Source organism: Anopheles coluzzii, chromosome 3, assembly GCF_943734685.1.
Source record: "Anopheles coluzzii chromosome 3, AcolN3, whole genome shotgun sequence".
NCBI classification, from domain to species: domain Eukaryota; kingdom Metazoa; phylum Arthropoda; class Insecta; order Diptera; family Culicidae; genus Anopheles; species Anopheles coluzzii.
Genome location: NC_064671.1, coordinates 23,385,274 through 23,406,325, shown reverse-complemented (window position 1 = coordinate 23,406,325; position 21,052 = coordinate 23,385,274). Strand labels below are relative to the sequence as shown.

Here is a 21,052-nt window from a genome sequence, read left to right as displayed (position 1 = left end):
ACCCATTTGATTATACAGTGAACCCTCTCTTATTTGACACCTCTACAAATTGAAAAACCTCTCTTATTTGAACATTTTGCACAGTCCCTTGATTTCCAGTACATTTTTGTTCCTCTAATTTGGAAAACCTCTGAAATCTGTGTCCCTCTTATTTGTGTATGGTGTTGCCATGGTTATTGAATGATGTATGCTCAAATTAGCGATTCTGTTCGCAGTTTCCTATAGCAACAGTTAAGGCTGCATACTAAATGTTCTGTCTCTTTCTTGTCTTGTATGGACCTTTCATTCACTTTCAACCTCTGTAATTTGAAAACCCCTCTTATTCGACAGTCCTATCGCCTCTCAAATAAGAGAGAGTTCACTGTACGAAGTTCACATCACTTACTTGCGTATTTTCCAAAACAAAATAAGCAAAATAACACACCATTGATTTTGCTGAATATTCATTTACAACTTTATCGGAACACTGCAATGCGTATGTAGACACACAAAACCAAATTTCTTGTATGATATATCACCACCTTCAATATAATAATCCAATAGCTTGAGAGAAAATAATAATGTGTGAGCCACTACTCTCTATAGGCGTCAGGCTGTCTCTTTTCTTCAATGCCTACTTTGTTTGTAATTCACATTGAAGAGACTGTAAAAACTGCCAGCAAAATGACCAAAATGGGCAACATTAAATTATTGCTTAAAGTGCTTTTCATCACCAATCTCAGGAAAGAGAGAGTGTAAAACTGTTGTAAACATTTTTGTACCTAATTGCATTTGTTCAAATATTTTCTAATCCGTATTCGCGCTGGCAAAAATAATAGCACAGCCTACCAGAAAAAGGAACAACCTGCCGAAATTAGGAACAAAAACAGTGTTTGCTTTTTCATGAATATCTCTAAAAAATATATTTAAACCGGCAAATAAAAAATAGTACAACATAACACGATAGTTTATCGTTCAAAATAATGCCATTTTAATGAAAAATGATAAAAATGTAAATTTACGAGCAGTTTTTGGGAAACTCTTGCACTAACCTGCCCAATACCGGTACATTTACCCTTGTTTATTCATAAGAATTAGGATCTGCGGATGAGACGATTTATTCGCACGAAATATTCGAAATAGCCATGCAATAATTAGAGTGCCATAATTTGGCGGCCATCAACGCGTTGGTTGGTGTGCGTGAGAGGGCAACAGGCGAAAGGTGATCGCCCGAACTGCGGGAGCCAGATCTTCAACGCCACCTAGTTTAAGTTAGTTTAAGATTGCGCCAGGCGCAATCCGCCTAGTTTAAGTTATTCGTCAGAAAAAAAATATAAGAAGAAAAATACCACAGCGTCCAGCCCTAGACGGATGAACCCTAAATGAAATGGGGGAATGTATGCGTGGTGCTATACTATTTCACATCTTTGTATATTTTTTTCAATTTTTTAAAAACATATTTACACGACTATTTACAAAAAACCAAAATTATTGAAATACAAACTTATAACATATTCTAGAAAGGTTTTGAAGAAATATATTTTTCCTACTAAGGATATAGATCCTACTAAGGACCATACGCGGAGATCACCATGGCAGTTCCACCATCGCTCAGGATGGGCACGCTTGGACCAGCGCGAAACCTCGGAACGGATCCTCACTCCGCTGCAATACTATTCTGGCCAAGTTGAGGGGACCCCTTGGACCGGCGACACACGGCATCACCGCCGCCCGCTGCAGCGTCATCATCGGACACATACTGGAGCAGCATCGACGTCGCGGCATTACGGCCGCCCCTCTGCACCCGCATAATCGCGGAGCCCGGTAAGACACAATGCTGAGGCGTACAGGCTGTCCCCTGTCCGGGTGCACAGTCGTCCTGCGCGACATCACGGTCGTCCCCTGTGCACCCCCATCGTCATCATCATCACCATCATTCGGCGCGCCCTGCACAGCCACAAGGATAGCGACATCACGGTCGCCTCTGTGCAGCGGTACCGGCCCAACGTCAGCAGCATCCAGGAGAGCTGCGCCAACAACATCGGCGTCAGGTGCAACAGCCATCTACAGCGGCAGAATTGTCCGCATCTGTTGCACCATCAATCCCGATCGAGCGTTAGCCACGGAAGCCGGTCAGCACTCTCCCCCGTTTACACAGCGCCATTTCAGCCGTACGCTTGCCAGGCCGGTTTTATTCGCAATAAAACCGCTGCGTCGTCTTAAGCCTTACCAGCTTAATTATCTTCCTCTATTCTATTCCTATTTACTGTGTATTCGTAAAGCATACCAAGGAATAGTTCAATGCACTTTCTGTTTGTGCCGTACGCCGTCTGCTGTCTCATTTTGTGCGGACACAACATTATGATAATATTTTTTTTTTTTATATGAAAAAAAAAATAAAACATTTTATTGGCTGTGATGATTTGTTTTTAAAATGCAAACCGAAGTATGTAAAAATATTATCGAAAGTTATTTTTAAATTGCCATCAGAACCTTACCATTGTTGTGAACAACGGTTCAAAACTGCACCACAAACACCTCAACAATAATGTTTTTTTAGCAGAATCTTAATATTTGCTGCTGTTTTTAACGTAGTTAAGGAATGTAATCCTAATCTGATATTTTTTTCCTCCCACCACCCACTTCACCATCGATTTTCTCGTAGACGGCTACGAAGGCGCCCGGTAAATGTTTTGGAGGAAGTGCAGACGAATACGATATTCAACTTACCATCATTCTCTTCTCACATATCCTTACTGGCATTAGAAATACTTTTCTAATAATGTGAGTATCATACTACTAATTCTTCTTCTTCTTTTGGCACAACAACCGTTGTCGGTCAAGGCCTACCTGTACCCACTAGTGAAGTGAGCTTCATGGCTGTCAGTGACGTATTGATTACGTATGGGGGCACGGTCTATTCGGGGCTTGAGCCCATGACGGGCATGTTGTTAACTCGTACGAGTTGATGACTATACCACCACACCCACCGGCCAAACATTACTAATTCAGCCAGTCCTTATATAGGCTCATGAACTTCCTTTTTTTTTCTTTTTGCTCAACGACCGTGGTCGGTCAAGGCCTGCCTTGTACCACTACTTGTGGGCTTGGCTTTCAGTGACTTTTTGATTTCCCCCCCATAGCAGGATAGTCAGTCCTACGTATGGCGGCACGGTCCATTTTGGGCTTGAACCCATGACGGGCATGTTGTTAAGTCGTACGAGTTGACGACAGTACTACGAGGCTCATAAACATCCTTACGACTTCCATAAACATACGACCAAACTTTACAAGTAGCGGTCTATCTAAGTGAACATCGATGGTGAAGTGGGTGGTGGAAGGAAAAAAATATCAGGCTAAGATTACATTCCTTAACTATGTTAAAAACAGCAGCAAATATAAGAATTCTGATAAAAAAATCATTGATGAGTTTTTTGTGCCGCTTCTGTTGGATTGGATCAGTTTTGAACCGTTGTTCACAAAATTGATAAGGTTCTCATGGAAATTTAAAAATTAAGTTTGAAATCTTTTTACCTACCATGACTCGATTTTCAAAACATTCATTACAGCAAAATAAACTTATTTTTTATTTGTTTGTTATTTTTAAAAATTGTATTTTGTTAATTATTCTTATAAAACTCAAAAAAACCCTTATATACCCTTTTATATTTGTTCTTATAAAACTCAAAAAAAAAGTTATAAATACATTTTTTTTAATCGTTAAAAATGTTTGTTCTGTAAAAGCTTTCTAGAATATGTTATTAATATTTTTGAACGATTTTTAACTGCTTTGGTTAGCACAACAACCCTGTTTAACGAAGTGTCTAGTTACGGTACGATCATAAATTTGTTTTTTCGTGTTAAGTCGTGTAAAAAAGTTGTGAAAATTTTGAAAAAATAAAAAATATGTGAAATAGTATTCTGCACAACTCATACATTCGCTGTTTTTATTTAGCGTTTATGGATTTTCCGCAAATCGTGAAAAACGACTGTCCATATAGTTATGGTAGGTACTGCTGTAGATCATTTCGCTTCATATCTCACCTCATGTGGTTGCGCGGTCGACCCAAAAAATATTCCGCGACAATTTTTGGCGATACTTGCAATCCATTAAATCGTCTAAGTTTTTGGGATGTCACACGAAGCTTAAACTTTGGCATCTTCGTCAAATTTTTTAAATTTATATCTGACATCTACTGAACCGTCTGACATCTGCGACGAACAGAAGTTCCCAAACCAGAGCACCTGGAGTCGCTCATCCCCTATGGGATGGCAGTGCAGCAGTTGTGTGATCAACTAGTGACGGCAGACCTAGAAGAACACCTTAACAACCCCATGCTGCTGGAGGAGCTAGCAGAAAAGCTGCCCACATCGAGGTGTATGGAGTAGATACGCTACAAGAGCCAGATCGCACGACCAAACTTACGGGACTTTGGTGAGTTTATTGATGAACTTTTAGATGAGGCTTGTGAAGACTGTAAATATGTTCCCGGTCCCCTATGCTTGAAGTCTCTGTACTGCTGCTGGACCTATCTTGGAATACGCCGCCGTTGTTTGATTTCCTCCAGGCTCGACAGCGATGGCTGGAGAGCTGTCCAGCATAAGTTCACTCGAGTAGCTGTTCGACGCTTATTTCCCGGTTCTCATCAATCCCTTCCTTCATATCATATCCGCTGTCGCCTTCTTGGGTTACTCCCCATCGAAGACAGACATTCCCACATCCGTGCAAGTTTCATATCAGCTATCCTGTTAAATGAACTTGACGTCCAATCCCTCTTATCCGCCATTCCTTTCTATGCGCCCTCTCGTCGCCTTCGTGACAGACCTCCCCTATCGATCCCATCCCGCCAGACCCGCTACGGTTCGAACGATCCTTTTCTCCGAGCTTTATCGGCTTCGATCACTTACTTGACTTCAATGTCCCAGTGTTCCGTTTCCGTTCACGTCTTCGTGATTTTTCCTCACTTCATGATTTTTCCAGTCCATGTAATCTGTACCCGTCATCCTTATTTCCTCTCGTCAACTAGCATTAAGCACATACTTTGTTAAGTCACAGATGGATGCCCGCAGAATAGCAGCAGCCCAAGCCGCACCTCCAACAGAAGCAGCAGCAGAAGGATTGTGTAGAAACGAGGTCCCGTAATGTAGAACGATTTGACAAGTAGGCAAAAGTTCGTTACAGGCAGATTGACATCTAACAGCTCTTTTCGATTCAATTAAAATGAATTGTGATTGAAATGAAAATTTTTAGCAATACGGTCTTCTCGGACCGTTCCTCCTGAATAAAAAAAGGAACAAAAATCGGTCGGTTTGGCATCACAAGAAATTGTTGATTGGCTCAAAAATTTTACAGGAGGGTAATAACAAATGTTTGACGCTTTGATGGATTTTCAAGAGCTTTCTGACAGGAAAATGATATCCAAGCTGGCCAATCCGATTTTTGGAAAAAGGTGAGCTTATACAGAGATTTTGATCGCTAACGAGATTGACGTCAAATTTTTCACTATATAACCGGGAATGTTTACTTTTGCTTACACCATAGTATCAGCAGAGAAAGATCTTCAACGCTTGTAATTGGATAAAAAATAGATCATACGAATCTTCTTCTAGAAACAGTTTGTAGTTTATTGTCCATATTACGGGGAAAAGGCACAGTGGAAGCAGGCCGGCATGATAATCATTTTTTAGATTTCAATGCCGTAAGTATTCTAAGCACCGACAAACCGACGTGACACTTCGAACAAAATGAGCTTCAAAAGTTTTCTCCTTATTTCAAATGAAAGTACGTTAAACACTAGCGCTATCTCTATAATGATTCGCTTACTACACTGACACAGAGAAGAAACTGCTAAACCCCCTTTTTGTTTTTCTTCGCAAATTCCAATGCGTATTGTTTTATGTACTTCTCACATCTTTTGCATTGATTTGGAAACTTATAAAATGATTTTCCTGGGTGTTTTGTCCAATAATTCTCACAAAATCGTGTCTCACACTTCCTTCGCAATTTGTATTTAGAAAAGTTGTTTACATCGAAGCAGCAGTGAACAGAGCTTACTTTGACAGAAGTGATCGCCTCACTGGTAAATGACAGTACTTTTGTGTGGGACACTTTTGTAACGCCAGTGTCACGTCGGTTTGTCGGTGTTCTAAGCCCCTTCTTCTAAACCACGTGAATTACAAGGAAAAAAATCAAATTTGAAAAATGTTTTAAATCCTTCATATTTAGGACAATCAATTAAGAATCTTTCAACTACAATATTTCAAAAAGCACTGTTTTGATTTTGAAAGTTCTTTAAAGTTTATTCAATAACCTTTAAAATGATGCCATATTTTCTTATATTATTAATTTTTTATGAAATTTGGGAATAACTATAAGATAATTTAAATAGCAGCCATTTGATTTATGAGTTTTTGTGTATGATCAAAACATCGTCTGAAAAAAAATAGATTTTTAACATCAAGCTGAATGTTTTTAAGGAATTTACTATTATAAAATGTGATAGCTAGAAGTAAAACATTAATTATATTTAATGTTTCAATGATTAGGTTCAGAATGTCAATTTTGTACGATTTTCCATGCGAAGTGACAAATAGTGTTTGCTATCTGACAGCAAACTTATAGGCACGGGAATAGTAATATGTGTGCATGACAGTACATGAAAGTTCTCCTTGCACCACCTTCATTAACAATAATGATAATGTTATGATTTGCTGGAATGTATGGTTTGCATTTTGCTTGAAAAAGTAATGGGGCTGAACCTAGGCCTACACAGAAAACTTTTTTTTACTGAACTTCGGTTAAATTTTACTGATTTTTTTTTGAGCTGAAGTTTCAGTAATCCTTTCAATAAAAAGAATTTTTACTGAATCATTCAGTAATGTCCGGTGCTCACCAAAATGACAGCTCGTTTACGGAAACCGCAGTAAAGCCATTCGCATATTACTGATTTTTCAGTAGTTAGTTGCGATAAACAAATGACGAAATATTTCTTTTAAATTGAGATTTTTATTGATGCGCAGAGATTGCCAGTCCCTCGGTTCATATTCATACATGTTTTATGTTGTTTTATACAGTTTTTATACTATATTTTGTCGCAACAAGTGTTGATGGGTCAGTAACGCTCGCAGACACCACAAAATTATAGCAAGCACCACAAGATTTTGCCAATCACATTATAGTCAACATTATACACAATAAACACGGCTGCCAATTCTTTTAAATCAACCCCACAAGCCGAAATATCATCTGAATTTTTTATCGGGGTGCCTGTAAGCGCCTACCAAATCAATCTTTTAATACATCACGAGCACAAGCACACCGCGTTGTTTTGTTTCAATGTTCTGACTGACAGAGAAAGAATTGCTGCATTTTTAGCAATTTGTTTTACTGATAATCAGTAAAACGACTAATTTGACACTGATTTTACCGATTTTCAGTAAAAACATGACATTTATGCTGAAAATCAGTAAAATTTTCTATTACTGAACCGTTTCAGCAAAAAAAACTTTACTGAAGCAGGATGAGAAAATTTGCTGTGTAGGACAGCATCATCTAGCCAACGGGAGAACCGGGAAATAGCCGGGAATTTATCACAAATTGTTGCGATTACTCTGTAGCCACGTTGCAGCGCACCAAGTACATTTTCAATAACCATGACTATTTGTATATGGTTCTGAACCTACCAAAAAGGTCTACAATATCACATCTATGTGCAAGGAAACCATTCCGTTTCATCATCATCATATGGTACGAAATACTGCCAGAATTCAATAGTTGAACGCTTGTTAGTTGAACGCTCAATAGTTGGCTGATAGTTCAATTAAAAAGCATGCGTTTGTATTGGAAACCGGTTTTTGAAAAATTCACAAAAATCGCATGCCATGCCGAAAAAAATTTCAGATTTTTTTGTATAGAAAAACGTGCCAACTAAAAAGCACATATTCATTAGTTGGCAGGGAATCGAAGTTCAACCAGTGAGTTCGGACTGTACATCCAAGTTTTTGAGCTCACTGAGGGACAGTCCTACGGGAGCACGGTGCATCCGGGGCTTGAACCCATGACGGGACTAAACATTGTGAATTTGAGCAATTGTAACTTGATTTCAAGTTGTTTAGGGAAATTTTTGTTACAATATCATAGAAAAGGGTTGATTTTGTTATCACCGCAACGCCAGTATCCATACGAGCACGGTTACAGAACTGTGATTTAAAGCAGGGGTCTCCAAACTACGGCCCGCGGGCCGCATGCGGCCCTCAAGAGCTTATAATGCGGCCCACGATGGCTTTGCCAGAGTTAATATAAATATTACGTTATTATGACTTATTCAAATAAAAATGTATTTTTTACTTTTCTTAGACAAAAATCAAGCTTTAGTAACACGAAACTGTATAAGTATCGTTAGTATTTTGTTGTAAAAACGAGATTTAAACGTTCACTCATCATTTAAAGGTAGCGTCAAATGGCCCTCAATATAGTTATTTTTGAAGCAATGCGGCCCGCGAACTGAAAAGTTTGGAGGCCCCTGATTTAAAGTGAAATAAATAAATTACTTACTTTGACCCTACCAAAATATTTATCCTAATAGGGTAAAAAATATAGCAAGCATAATAGTTAAATGAGTAGCGCCAAAAATTATTGACAATATTCTGGTGTAAGTAAGCTTTATGTCGCTAATTTGGAAAACTTGCCGGAAGTTCGTCCAACAATATTGAACAATTGGAACAATTGTATTCCAAAACTGGGTATCCGATGTAATAAAAGGTGCAGACAATGTATCAAAATTTATATCAATGAAAAAAGATTACGAAATTTAACACGTTTAGCCCGGTTGCTGGCCCTAGGGCATTGATAAAACACAAAAAAATGCGATAAATTATTTAATTAATCAGTTTTTCACAACACTCACCTAATTGCACTGTTCAATAAAAAAAATCGCACAAAATGAAAGGTACTTAAAAGCACGCGGCTCGTCACGGAACATAATCAAGGTCCATAAATTACTACAGGCCGGTACGTCCAGTGTACTTTGACCGTACAAATAGACGTAAAGCGAAAACTAAGTGCGCGACGACGTCTCGCGTGACAAAAAGTAGCTCAATTTTGCAAACAGAGCTATTTGTCTCGCGCGACATTTCTGCTTGGTCTTTCAAACAATCAAAATATTCAGTTTGTTTGTGAGCCAAACATATTCATAATTAAAATAAATAAATTTGAACACATTTTAACTCATTTTTTATGTTTTTAAGCAAAAAGCATGTAGGTTGACTGGGCTAAGTTGAGCTACTTTTATCTAAGCGGAATGAAATTTTGAGCTATTTTTTGTCGCGCGAGACGTTTTCGCTCTATGTCTATTTCAACGGCAGCAGAACATGAAACAAAATGGACTTGTATCAACGTCTGGTCACAAGATGTATGTATTTAGAAGATGAATTATTACCACGTTGGCCGTGCGCCATCATTGAGAATGGATAGGCTGAAACAAGGGTCTGTATAGAAACGAGGTCAAATATTACCATATCGATAAACAACCCAAGCGAGTGAAAAAGTCACTTTTCGGCTGTGTTTTCGATTGATATTTCGTGCACGATTTGAGAAACGAAATAGTGTACGAAATTCAGACTTTTTTCGACACATAACCACAACAGCGTGCAATGGCATATTTGCTATCTTCATTGCACGTCTAGCGTTACACATTTTGAGGTTAAATAGTTTTTAAATTGTTGGTATTTATATGAATGATACGATACGAAAGAACACAACTGATGCAAGCTAAACGTAATACACAAAAAGAAATACACATAACCTGCTTCAACGCTTGGCTTGGAGAGCGAAATGTTACGAATGGAAGAACCACACATACAATCATATATTGCTTGTCAAATTATGAGAGTGTATGAGTTATCGTCCGAAAATTTCCGCTTGGGAATGCGCAATCTCGGATTGCGCATATCCCAACCAAAGTGACAATTGCTCGAAATTGTTTTTCCATATCTCATCGATAAGTACTTGATATGATAAAACGGAAATTCAATCAAAGTCCCTTAAACTGCACCAGTTTAAGAGAATTTATAAAAAAAATCTTATGTAATCAATTGTGATGCGCCTTTTTCGTTGCTTTTTTCAAGACTCGTTCGGAAATGACGTTTCTATCGTTTTAGTTGGTCATGTACTCATTTAATACTTAAATAATACAATATTTTTTTAAAATATTATCACACAAAATCAGCTTTTATTTTTCTTAAAAATCGTATTATAAATGTAAAATGAGATCAATCCCTACCAGTATTAAACGGCTTTGAAGGCATGCAGAAGGCATTAAAGGTCTTAGTCGCCTTAGAAGGCGAATAAAGATTTCAACCGAAACTTTCACAGCTGTAACGGGTTCTCTTTGAAATTTTTCAACTATTTGATTCAACGAGAACAGATAGCTGGCCGCCATCTTAGCTTGTTTATATACTGGTTTTGCACCCTTACAATTGTAACTGCCAAATTGAATTGCCAAGCAGTGACATCGCTTTTGCTTCCGAACCGAGAAAACGTGTGTTAAAATCCTGATTTTTATAATTTTTTCTGTGCTTTTCAAATTCATTTTTTCTTGCTATAATTAATATAAATAAAATTAATGTGAAGTAAAATTAAAATAGTACCTTTAAAAAAACATAGTAATTACACTATGTTCACCCTTGATTATCAGGATGGGAGAAATATGTATCTCATTTCTCCTTTTATTAGAGTTATCGAAATGAGTTTGATATAATAACACCTTTCAACGGGTTGGTCTTTGACAACCTAATAATGCAGACCATCTTTAATAAAGTGAAATAGCTCAGAGCTTAACGCAAGAGAACATAACACGTAAATCGTACTATCGAATCTCACGCTCATATCTGGGAACACTACAACAGTGCAGTGCTGAAGACCCTTGTAAGGTTTTCTTTTGACAGTTGCAATTTAAAATTTCAAATTAAAAGCGAAATTTTTCATTGACATATTTCAAATGCATTTAATTACAGTAGAACGTCGATTATCCGGGTAGCTCGGGACCGGACGGTTGCCGGTTAATCGATTTGCACGGATAATGGTCCAAAGAATGTCAAATTCATATAAAAATCATAGAATTGACTAGTTTTATGAATAATTTACTTTGAATTAATCGATTAATCGTTAGTAGAATATTATTTCAATCAATAACTATAGGTTTGACAACTGTTAATGAACAAAAATGAATTTCGAAAACACCTCTAGACACTACAGAGCTGTACAAAAAACTGGTTGCCCATTTGGCTATCGCTGCAAATGTTCGCTGTACGCTTGAACAGCTGTCACATTTATGCGCACGGTTAAACCGCCCGCCGGTTAATCCGCCCCCGGATAATCGACGTTCTACTGTACTGCTAAATGCACTGCTGATCGCCTTCAATTCGCCAGCGATTACAAGGCGATAAGAAGGCATTTAACGGAAATTTGCGGGTAGGGGAAGTTTACTCTCTCGTACAATTCTTGCGTAGGCTTTTTGAGTTTACCCAAATAGCCAGCTCGAACTCCACAGCGGCTATTTAACGAAAAATCGTTTAAGTATCGTAGTTTGTGGGAGATTAAGAGTTGAAACGGTACTTGGTGGAACCATACAGCTTTTAAACAAGCACACGGTATTCTTTGGAACTTTGCGGCTGATTACCCAAGCGCCACAGATTAAGCTTAAACGACTGGAAAATTGAATATCCATAGAAAAAAATGAAAGCTCCACAGCTTCAATGGTTTGATCAATAGATGGCGTATTAAAACTGATTTTTATATTGCTATCCTTTTCTTGCAATGTGTTTCGACAAGTTTCATCTTATCATGACCTATATAGCCTTCTGACTTTCCGAGCAAAAATCTATATGAATGGTCGTGTGGTCGGATACGTGGGTATCAACACCATCGACCATAATTCAAATCTCATTTGCTTCAGTGCTAGTGGTTTCCATTGGAGTTGTTTAAATACTAACAATAGTATCCCTACCCGCAAATTTTCGTTAAATACCTTCTAATCGCCTTGTAATCGCCGGCGAATTGAAGGCGATCAGTAGTGCATTTAGCAGTAATTAAATGCCTTTGAAATATGTCATTGAAAAATTTCGCTTTTAATTTGAAATTTTAAATTGCAACTGTCAAAAGAAAACCTTACAAGCGTCTTCAGCACTGCGCTGTTGTAGTGTTCCCAGATATGAGCGTGAGATTCGATAGCACGATTTACTTGTTATGTTCTCTTGCGTTAAGCTCTGAGCTATTTCACTTTATTAAAGATGGTCTGCATTATTCGGTTGTTAAAGACCAACCCGTTGAAAGGTATTATTATATCAAACTCATTTCGATAACTCTAATAAAAGGAGAAATGAGATACATATTTCTCCCATCCTGATAATGAAGGGTGAACATAGTGTGATTTTTATGTTTTTAAAAAAGGTATTATTTTAATTTTGCTTCACATTGATTTTGTTTATAATGTAATCTTTCTTAATTTCGGAAGAATTAACTGAAGGCTGAAGAATTGCGTGTTTTCTGTTTTAGCGCTCAATCACGAATGACATCTCTATTTGACAGTATTGCCTGAGATACTTAAACCTAGGTGTGATCGCACAAACAAGATGTACATATAGAAAAGGTGTATGTGTAAGGATGTCAAGGTGTATGTGTGAGGTATATACAAATTCGAATTTCTAATTTCTACAATAACAATTTTAGCAAGAGAATATGAATTTAAAAAGAAATAAACACACAAAAAAGATCATAAAAATCAAGATTTGAACACACGCTTTCTCGGTTCGGAACCAAAAGCGTTGTCACTGCTCTATTTGGCAGTTACATTAGTTAGGATGCAAAACCAGTATATAAACAAGCTAAGATGGCGGCAAGCTATCTGTTTTCGTTGAATCAAAAAGTTGAAAGATTTCGAAGAGATTCCGTTTCAGCCGTGAAAGTTTCGGTTGAAATCTTTATTCGCCTTCTAAGGCGACTAAGGCTTTAAATGCCTTCTGAATGCCTTCAAAGCCGTTTAATGCTGGTAGGGATCGCCGTTCTAGTTTTAGCGATGCATAACTTCAATGCGAAACCATACAACAGTACAGAGGAAATGAGAAAGCTCTCCGCCAAGCAGGAACCTCCCCTGGTTGGGTATTTCACCAACAGATGGCGCCTCCAGCTTTTTGCTATTTTTAGAATGCATGAGTCGTTTGCCGTCTGCTAAACAAAGTCTTTCTATATTCCGTTTAGGTTGAAGGCTTGAGTCGTTTAGAACCCGTTTAGTGGTCGTTTAGTGAATTTGTGGTTCTTGGACAGCACTATCTGCAGGGTAGACGATGGAACTTTAAGGCTTTTTAAGAATGAGTACCGAACTTGGTTGAACTGTATAGTTTTTTTAATGCATGACATCGGTACAAGCTGACTCTTGTCAAAGTGTCAAAGAAAGACGCCGTCTCGTGGTTTGTGCTCCAGTAAGATTATTTATTTGAAGTAATAATAGTAAGTGACGTGGTTTTGACTTAACTGTAAAGTTTTTAAAATTCTGTGAACGTTATGAACATTTACAGTTCACAAATAAATATTCACATAAAGAAAACAAAACAATTCTGTTTTTTATTTCAATGATGACGTCTTGCTTGAAAATAAAACACAAAGAAAAATAATCCCTGGCACCGAGGCATAAGGAAGCTGCTTAGACGCTATTTAAAAGGATCACCTGGAACTTTTATGCTATTTCTCAACTGAAAAAGCCGAATTCAAGCAGCGATCTTTAGCTTGCCGAAATTGCCTGCTTAAGCAATTTTTTCAGCTATGTGTGTACGCCTCGTGTGACGTCCTTATGACAGATACGTACGTCGCGTGAGACAAGTAGCTCTGTTTGCAAAATTAAGTTTTTTCTGTCGCACGAGGCGTCGTCGCGTGTTAGGTTTTGTCTCTATTACGGACGTCACACGAGGCGTAAACTCAAAAAGTTTACGCTTGATTTGTATGGGAGAGCGTAAACTTCCTGTCAAAAGATCTCAGGGTTGTATGGCTGAAATTCAGTTTACGCCAAAGTTTACGCTTCGTATGACGTCCGTATATGTCTTTCTGAACGGTTACCCGGCGCTCTAGCAACAAACGAACACGACATCGGACATGAAAGATGTATGGGATTTGACCATGGTGTTATAAATGACAAGGTGAAGTTGTTCAGAGCAAAATGACATTTCTCGACTTGACATTTCTCTTCCGGGGGCTCCGGTATAAAAATCGGGGAGGGCTGGTGCGGGGTAATGAAATTTGTATGCAGAGAGTGACAGATGTCCCGCACAATGTCGCCCAGCAAAAGCGATAAATATCAACCTTCTAAATACATTATCCTTGGGATTTGACATGTTTGTCTTGTTTGTTTGTTTTGTCTGACAGTATACCACCATATGATTTTATAGGTTTGTTTATAGGAGTCGGATGTCTTGTTCGACTGGTGCCAGAGCGCCGTCTTACCCGGTGCTCAAGCAACAATCTTGTTTGTATGTCTTGTTTGTTTGTGTCTGACAGTGCACCTCCATATGATTATATGGGTTTGTTCGTGTCGGAAGTCGTGTTCGATTGCTGCTAGAGCGCCGCCTTATCTTTCTAATAGACATACCCGCCATGCAAATGGCAGAGTTTTTTAAGGGCTTGCGAGGGCTCCCACGTACATCGAACATTTGCTGCGATAGTCAAGTGGGCAACCAGTTTTTTGTGCAGCTCTGTAGTGTCTAGTGGTGTTTTCGAAATTTATGTTTGTTCATGAACAGTGGTTAAACCTATAGTTATTGTTTAAAATAATATTCTAATAAATATATCAACTAATTTATTGATTGATTCAAGGTGAATTAATCATAAAACTAGCGGATTTTTTTAATTTTTATATGAATTTGACATTTCTTGGACCATTATCCGTGCAAATCGATTAACCGGCAACCGCCCGGTCACGAGCTGCTCGGATAATCGACGTTCCACTGTACTTGCAACCCTCCCAATGTTTGACGGGTAGCGACAACGTCGCACGCGACGACGGCTCGCGTGACAAAAAATAGTTCCCCTACACGCAAATTTCCTTCTAAATGCCTTCTAATCGCCTTGTAATCGCCGGCGAATTGAAGGCGATCAGTAGTGCATTTAGCAGTAATTAAATGCCTTTGAAATATGTCATTGAAAAATTTCGCTTTTAATTTGAAATTTGAAATTGCAACTGTCAAAAGAAAACCTTACAAGCGTCTTCAGCACTGCGCTGTTATAGTGTTCCCAGATATGAGCGTGAGATTCGATAGCACGATTTACGTGTTATGTTCTCTTGCGTTAAGCTCTGAGCTATTTCACTTCACTATTCACTATTAAAGATGGTCTGCATTATTAGGTTGTCAAAGACCAACCCGTTGAAAGGTGTTATTATATCAAACTCATTTCGATAACTCTAATAAAAGGAGAAATGAGATACATATTTCTCCCATCCTGATAATGAACGGTGCCCCATATAGCTAGCTCGAACTTTATAGCTGATTTGAGTCTGTTTAACGAAAAATCGTTCCGATGTCGTACTTTGTGGCTGATTAAGAGATAGACGGTACTTTGCGGAACTATGGACCTTTTAAACAGGCACACGGTACCCAAATAACCAAATCGTCCTTAACCCACTGTAAAACCACTTCTAACCCACGTAGGTTTGTGGTGGTCGATTCAGTCGTTAACCCACCAAATTTTAGAACAATCGGAGCTGCCAGTTCCGATCCGATGTATTTATCCTGCCCACCCTTAACCCACCTTTTCCAAAAATGCTTTGAGGAAAAGTTTGGTCAAGGGTTGGCTAAGGTCAATATTTTAACTCCTCGATTGAATAAATTCATTCACTTACATCACTGCACTTCAACTTCAGCAATATTATTAGTCTATAAACTATGCACCAGCGAAATGGAAGAGTTCATTCGCAAGTAAACAAACACACATATTCACATATTACACATGAATGTTTTACAACAAACCAACTTAAACACTCACGTTTAATTGCTTCCTTTGCACAATTGAATAACATTTTAACACAGGTGAAACATGTTGAGCAAATAAATTGCCCGTGCATAAAAAACTGACTTCAACAACATTGAAGTGGCTGCTTCTGTGGCCATGTGGCTTAACCCACCAAACTGATAGTTTTTTAGCTTTGTTTGATGGAACTGGATTTTTAGTACAAGAAATTGGTGGCGTTTTCGGTATCTTGGTTATGGGTTAACTTCCCTTAAACGGCACCGGATAAAGGGAATATAGAAAAAAGTTTTTTTAAATCAACTGTGGTACGGCTTTTTCGTTACTTTCTTCTAGATTCACTCAGTAATGATGTTTCCTATCGATAAAGTTGATCATGTACCCATTTTATGCTAAAATAATACTCATTATAAAGAATTTCGTCACATAACATTATCTTTTGTTTTTCATCAAAAAACCGTAGCTATGAATGAGAAACGTTCTCGACGGCATTGTCCATCGATAGTGGAATGTCTTATTTATGAACACACCAAATCTTTGCGCTTTCAACACACTGGATTACACACAAATCCAAAATTCTAGCCTATCGAGTACTAATCGAACAGAGGGGCCCTTTCCGTTTGAAACTCGTAGGCTGAAATTTCAGCCTGTCAGCTGTTTGCATTGTATAGCAGTTTTCGAGCAGCTATCTGAGGGAGTATAATATACAGGTGGGCTTATCCCAAGGTGTATGAATTTAGAAGCCTGATTTTTATCGCTTCTGCTTCTGAATGAAGATTTTAAGAGTGTTTTGAGTATTCGTCAAGCCTCCAGAAAGCTCGTTGGAGCAAAAGTTTTCACTCGTTCTGTCAAAAAGTGATATTCAAATTTGATTATAAAAATATGCTATGAGACCACCTGGACTACATACACTTTGATTCCAGATTCGATCACCTGATTTCTTTAATGCACCTTGGGATAAATGCAAACAAATCCGTGTTTTCGAGCAGGTACTCGAATCTAATTCTAGCTTTTAGGCTAAAATTTTCTAGACTGAAAATCGCAGGCTAGTTTTTTGTGTGGTTTTGTATGGATTGTTTACATGATTTCAGCCTCCAACTGTCAAACTCCATACAAAAAACTAACTAGAATCGTGAAGGCCCCCAGATATGGAAAAACAATTTCGAGCAAATGTCACTTGGGTTGGAATATCCCGTCAAACATTGCGAGGGTTGCGAAAGATTTCATGTGCTCGAAATCTTATGGTATTTTAAAAAATCGTTGATTTTTATTCAAGAATTATTTTTTGTGCGGTAGTATTTGGCGAAAAGATCACTATTTAAATTTTTGTGGATTTTTAAAATAAAATGTCAAAATTCAGGTGTTTAGTATGCTACAAATCGCACTGTTATAGCTGCTCTCGGGGTGCTATAATTATAACTGGTAAAACTAGGGGTGAAAAAACTACCAAGGCTCGCAAGCTCTTTAATGCGAGGGCTCTGGGGCGGTGAACTTGTATGGCGTGCGAGCCCTCGCGCGCCCTCGCAAATCGCTGTCAATTGCATGGCGGGTATGCGCAATCCGAGATTGCGCATTGTTTATCGATATCGTAATATTTGACCTCGTTTCTATAGAGACCTTGTTTCAGCCTATCCATTCTCAATAATGGCGCCCGGCAAACGTGTTAATAATTCATCTTTTAAATACAGTCATTATCCGATATACGCTATCGTACGGGACCGAGCGCAATAGCGTATCTCAAGTTTTCGCGTATAGCGGATTTGTATGGAAAAATAGTTTACACTACCAGTTCGAGAGTTGAAAAATATCGCCACAGAGTTTTGCATTAAAGTTTTTTGTTGTACAACAGGTATCTTTTGCACAAATTTAATGCAAAATGCAAAAAGAACATTAAGGAAGCTCAAAAAGAGCATAAAATATTTCAAAGTATTAAAATATTTGTAAAAAACACATGGAACTGTCAAATTTAGAGCAATCGCGTACTGCGAATTCGCGTATATCGAGTATCGCGCACTGCGGATAATTGCTGTACATACTTCTTGTGATCAGACGATCATACGTGTTCATTTTGCAACATGTGTTCTCAAGTGCCGCGTGCGTTTTGTGCTGTGACCACTAATCCGGGTAAGTTTCGCATCTTTTTTCTAGAATAAATTAATGATCTCTGGAAAGATGTTTACTTTATAAAATATGAAAACTATTTAAATATCTTTTAAGTTAATTAAGTTTGTATACCCTTCACATGTGTTGGGATATACAATGTCCGTCAGTAATACCAATGACGCAACCTGACGTTGCTGTCAACTCACGCGAGGTGAGCGCACCTCTAATTGAACTCATGTATAAATGTACAGCGCTAGTCGCTTCCTGAATTCCGAAGGAGATACATTAAATATATTGAACTCCTCAACCGAAACAAAACTGGTGTTCCACAGCGTTTAAAACTAATATCACATTAACATGTACGAACACCTATCCGGGCAGACCATACATTTTGTTAGGAAGAATGATGTTTCTCGTGGTTAAAAGCGTATATTTTTTGAACTACTTTTTACATTTGAATGAAAACTGTCTTGTAGGTTCATAGTAATGTTTTATTACATATCGTAGTAAAATTAGAATTTTAAAAAATCATGTCAATGTTTTTTTCACTCTAAAAAGAGCTGTAACTCCAACACACAACCGGCTTTGCCGCATGTTTTGAGTGGATGCTTATGTCTTTTTCTTATCTTTCAAACGTTGTATTGAAGTTATATTTGATTGCTTGTTGTTTAACAATAGATTGAAAATAACTCTGAAATCATCTTGATTAAAATGGTGTCAACCACTACAGGCAAACGAAATAGAATTCGCTGGCCGAAACATACACATTCTAACTTTAGTTATAGTGTTACTGCCGACTAGTGATGGGCGTTTCGAGCGCACCAATGGCTCCGAAGCCCGTTCCGCAACCACGGCTCCGGAGCCGGCTTCGCACCAACAGCTCCGGAGCCGGCCACGAATCAATGGCTCCGGACCAACGGCTTAAAACTCATGTTCCAATAGAGCCAGCATTGTATGATAGCGTAACAAACGAATTTATCTTCTCTCAAGTGTAGAAGCTAACACCGGATGTGATTTTGTGATTGCTGAACAATGTTCAAAACTTATTGATTTTTAATTTTTTTTGTATAAATTCATTTTAAAGGCCGGGGGACACTATCCGTACTCGCTAGTGTAATTTCGATTTTCACTAGCGCATCTGACGGCGGCTGACCGAAGCATTTTACCAAACAATTTGGAGTTGCTTAAGAAAATATGTTATTTTTCCATATTTTTTAATTAATTCGGACGAAAAAAGTTTTGCAAAAAGTAGATGCACATGCCCTGCACGCATTGCATCCATTTTTCATGACAAAAAAAAGATGGAAAAACTACTTAATTTTGAGAACCAGCACGACCATTCCCTCGATGACCAAAAAAAGCTTCCACCAGCCGCCGCCAGATGCGCTAGTGAAAATCAAAGTTACATTTGCGAGTACGGACAATGTCCCCCGGCCTTAACATTATTTACTCAGCTATTAACGGATCTTTCCGATTGAAACTTTATTGAAAAGGATATTTTTGTGTAATCTGTTAAAACCGGCTCCGGAGCCGTGGGTGCGGAGTCGTTGGTGCGGAGCCGGCTCCGGAGCCGTTCGAGCGGGGTCAGCTTTGGAGCAGTGGGTGCGGAGTCGGCTCCAAAATTGTCTGATGCCGGTGGGATACGGTTTAAAAAAAAATATAAGCACGTCTTATAGATCGTCAACATATATTTTTATACAACAAAGCAAAATAACAAAAAAATTGTAAAACTTTTGAAAGAAACGTAAGTAAAACTTGGAAAAAGACATAAGCATCACCTCAAAACTCAAGACATAAGCAACGCCTGACCGGTTGGGGTGTTGGAGTGCCAACATATTTTTGACTGAAAAAAATCTTGATATGATTTTTAAAACTCTAATTTTATTACGAGTGTAATAACACATTATTATGAACCTATAGGACAGTTTTCATTTAAATCTAACAAGTAATTCAAAATATATACGTTTTTAGCCACGAAAAACATCATTTTTCCATTAAGAATGTATGGCCTACCTGGGTAGACGGTAGAAGGCGGGTAGGCGGATTAAGAACATGATCTTCATTTGTTAGCGCTTCGTGATCTTCAATTATGCTATATAAGTCATGTCATCATTACCATATCAGCTCGTTTTCCTATTGAACTCTGAACAATCTTCTTCAGTAAGGGACTTGATTATTTATTTGATCAATACTTGTATAACCTTCGTCTTTTTGATTGTAAATACGATGTTATACTGTTGTTTAGTATCACTATTATTGTGTGCATATGGAGAATGGACCACTTTCTTTCATTTTTTGGAGACTGCTAATCTACTTGAGCGCAAAAAATTTCTCTTCTGATTGCGTTGTACTAAAATATTTTTCCTAGTCGGCTTCTTATTTTGCACTTTTTACTGTGTAGTGCGGTGCTACCACACACAATTAAGTGTGCGGTGTTTTGGTGGTACCACTTTTGTGCAATAGCGCAATTTTGTGCAACCGCACGATTTTGTGCAACAGCACAATTTTGTGGTACCGCACAGTTTTGTGGCACCGCACAGTTTTGTGGTACCACACAGATTTGTGCTATTTTGTGCTATAGCACAATTTTGTGCGCGCACTATTTTGTGCTAGAGCTACAGTTCGGTTTGTTACGACAAATTTTGCAAAAACAAAACATTTTCAAACACGTTTCTTTCATTCAAGCAATATGCAGTATAAACCATACATTTAAATCATAACATTAATTTTGTTAATACTGTTAATACAACAACCACAAGAAACCGTGCCGAATCCGACCGTTGTGCAATCGAAGGCGAAAATTGTGTTATTGAACTGGACAGAGTAGCTTATACCATCTTACGTGTGAGCAAGTGGTAGACAGCGGTGTCTATTCAAAACGACTATTGTTATAAACAAGTGGACAGTTGTTTATTGGACTGGTAAACCCTATAATGCTCAGGTTGAAGAACGAATCCTCTG

General features: G+C 38.2%; 1 long non-coding RNA gene across 1 annotated transcript in view; it reads left to right on the top strand.

Moving 5' to 3' along the window:
• Positions 1-18,049: 18,049 nt before the first annotated feature.
• LOC125907509 (uncharacterized) overlaps positions 18,050-21,052 on the top strand; it is a 90,726-nt gene continuing 87,723 nt past the window's right edge. The window contains exon 1 of the long non-coding RNA XR_007452733.1: positions 18,050-18,112. This is a non-coding gene — a long non-coding RNA (uncharacterized LOC125907509). The remainder of the gene's footprint in view (positions 18,113-21,052) is intronic.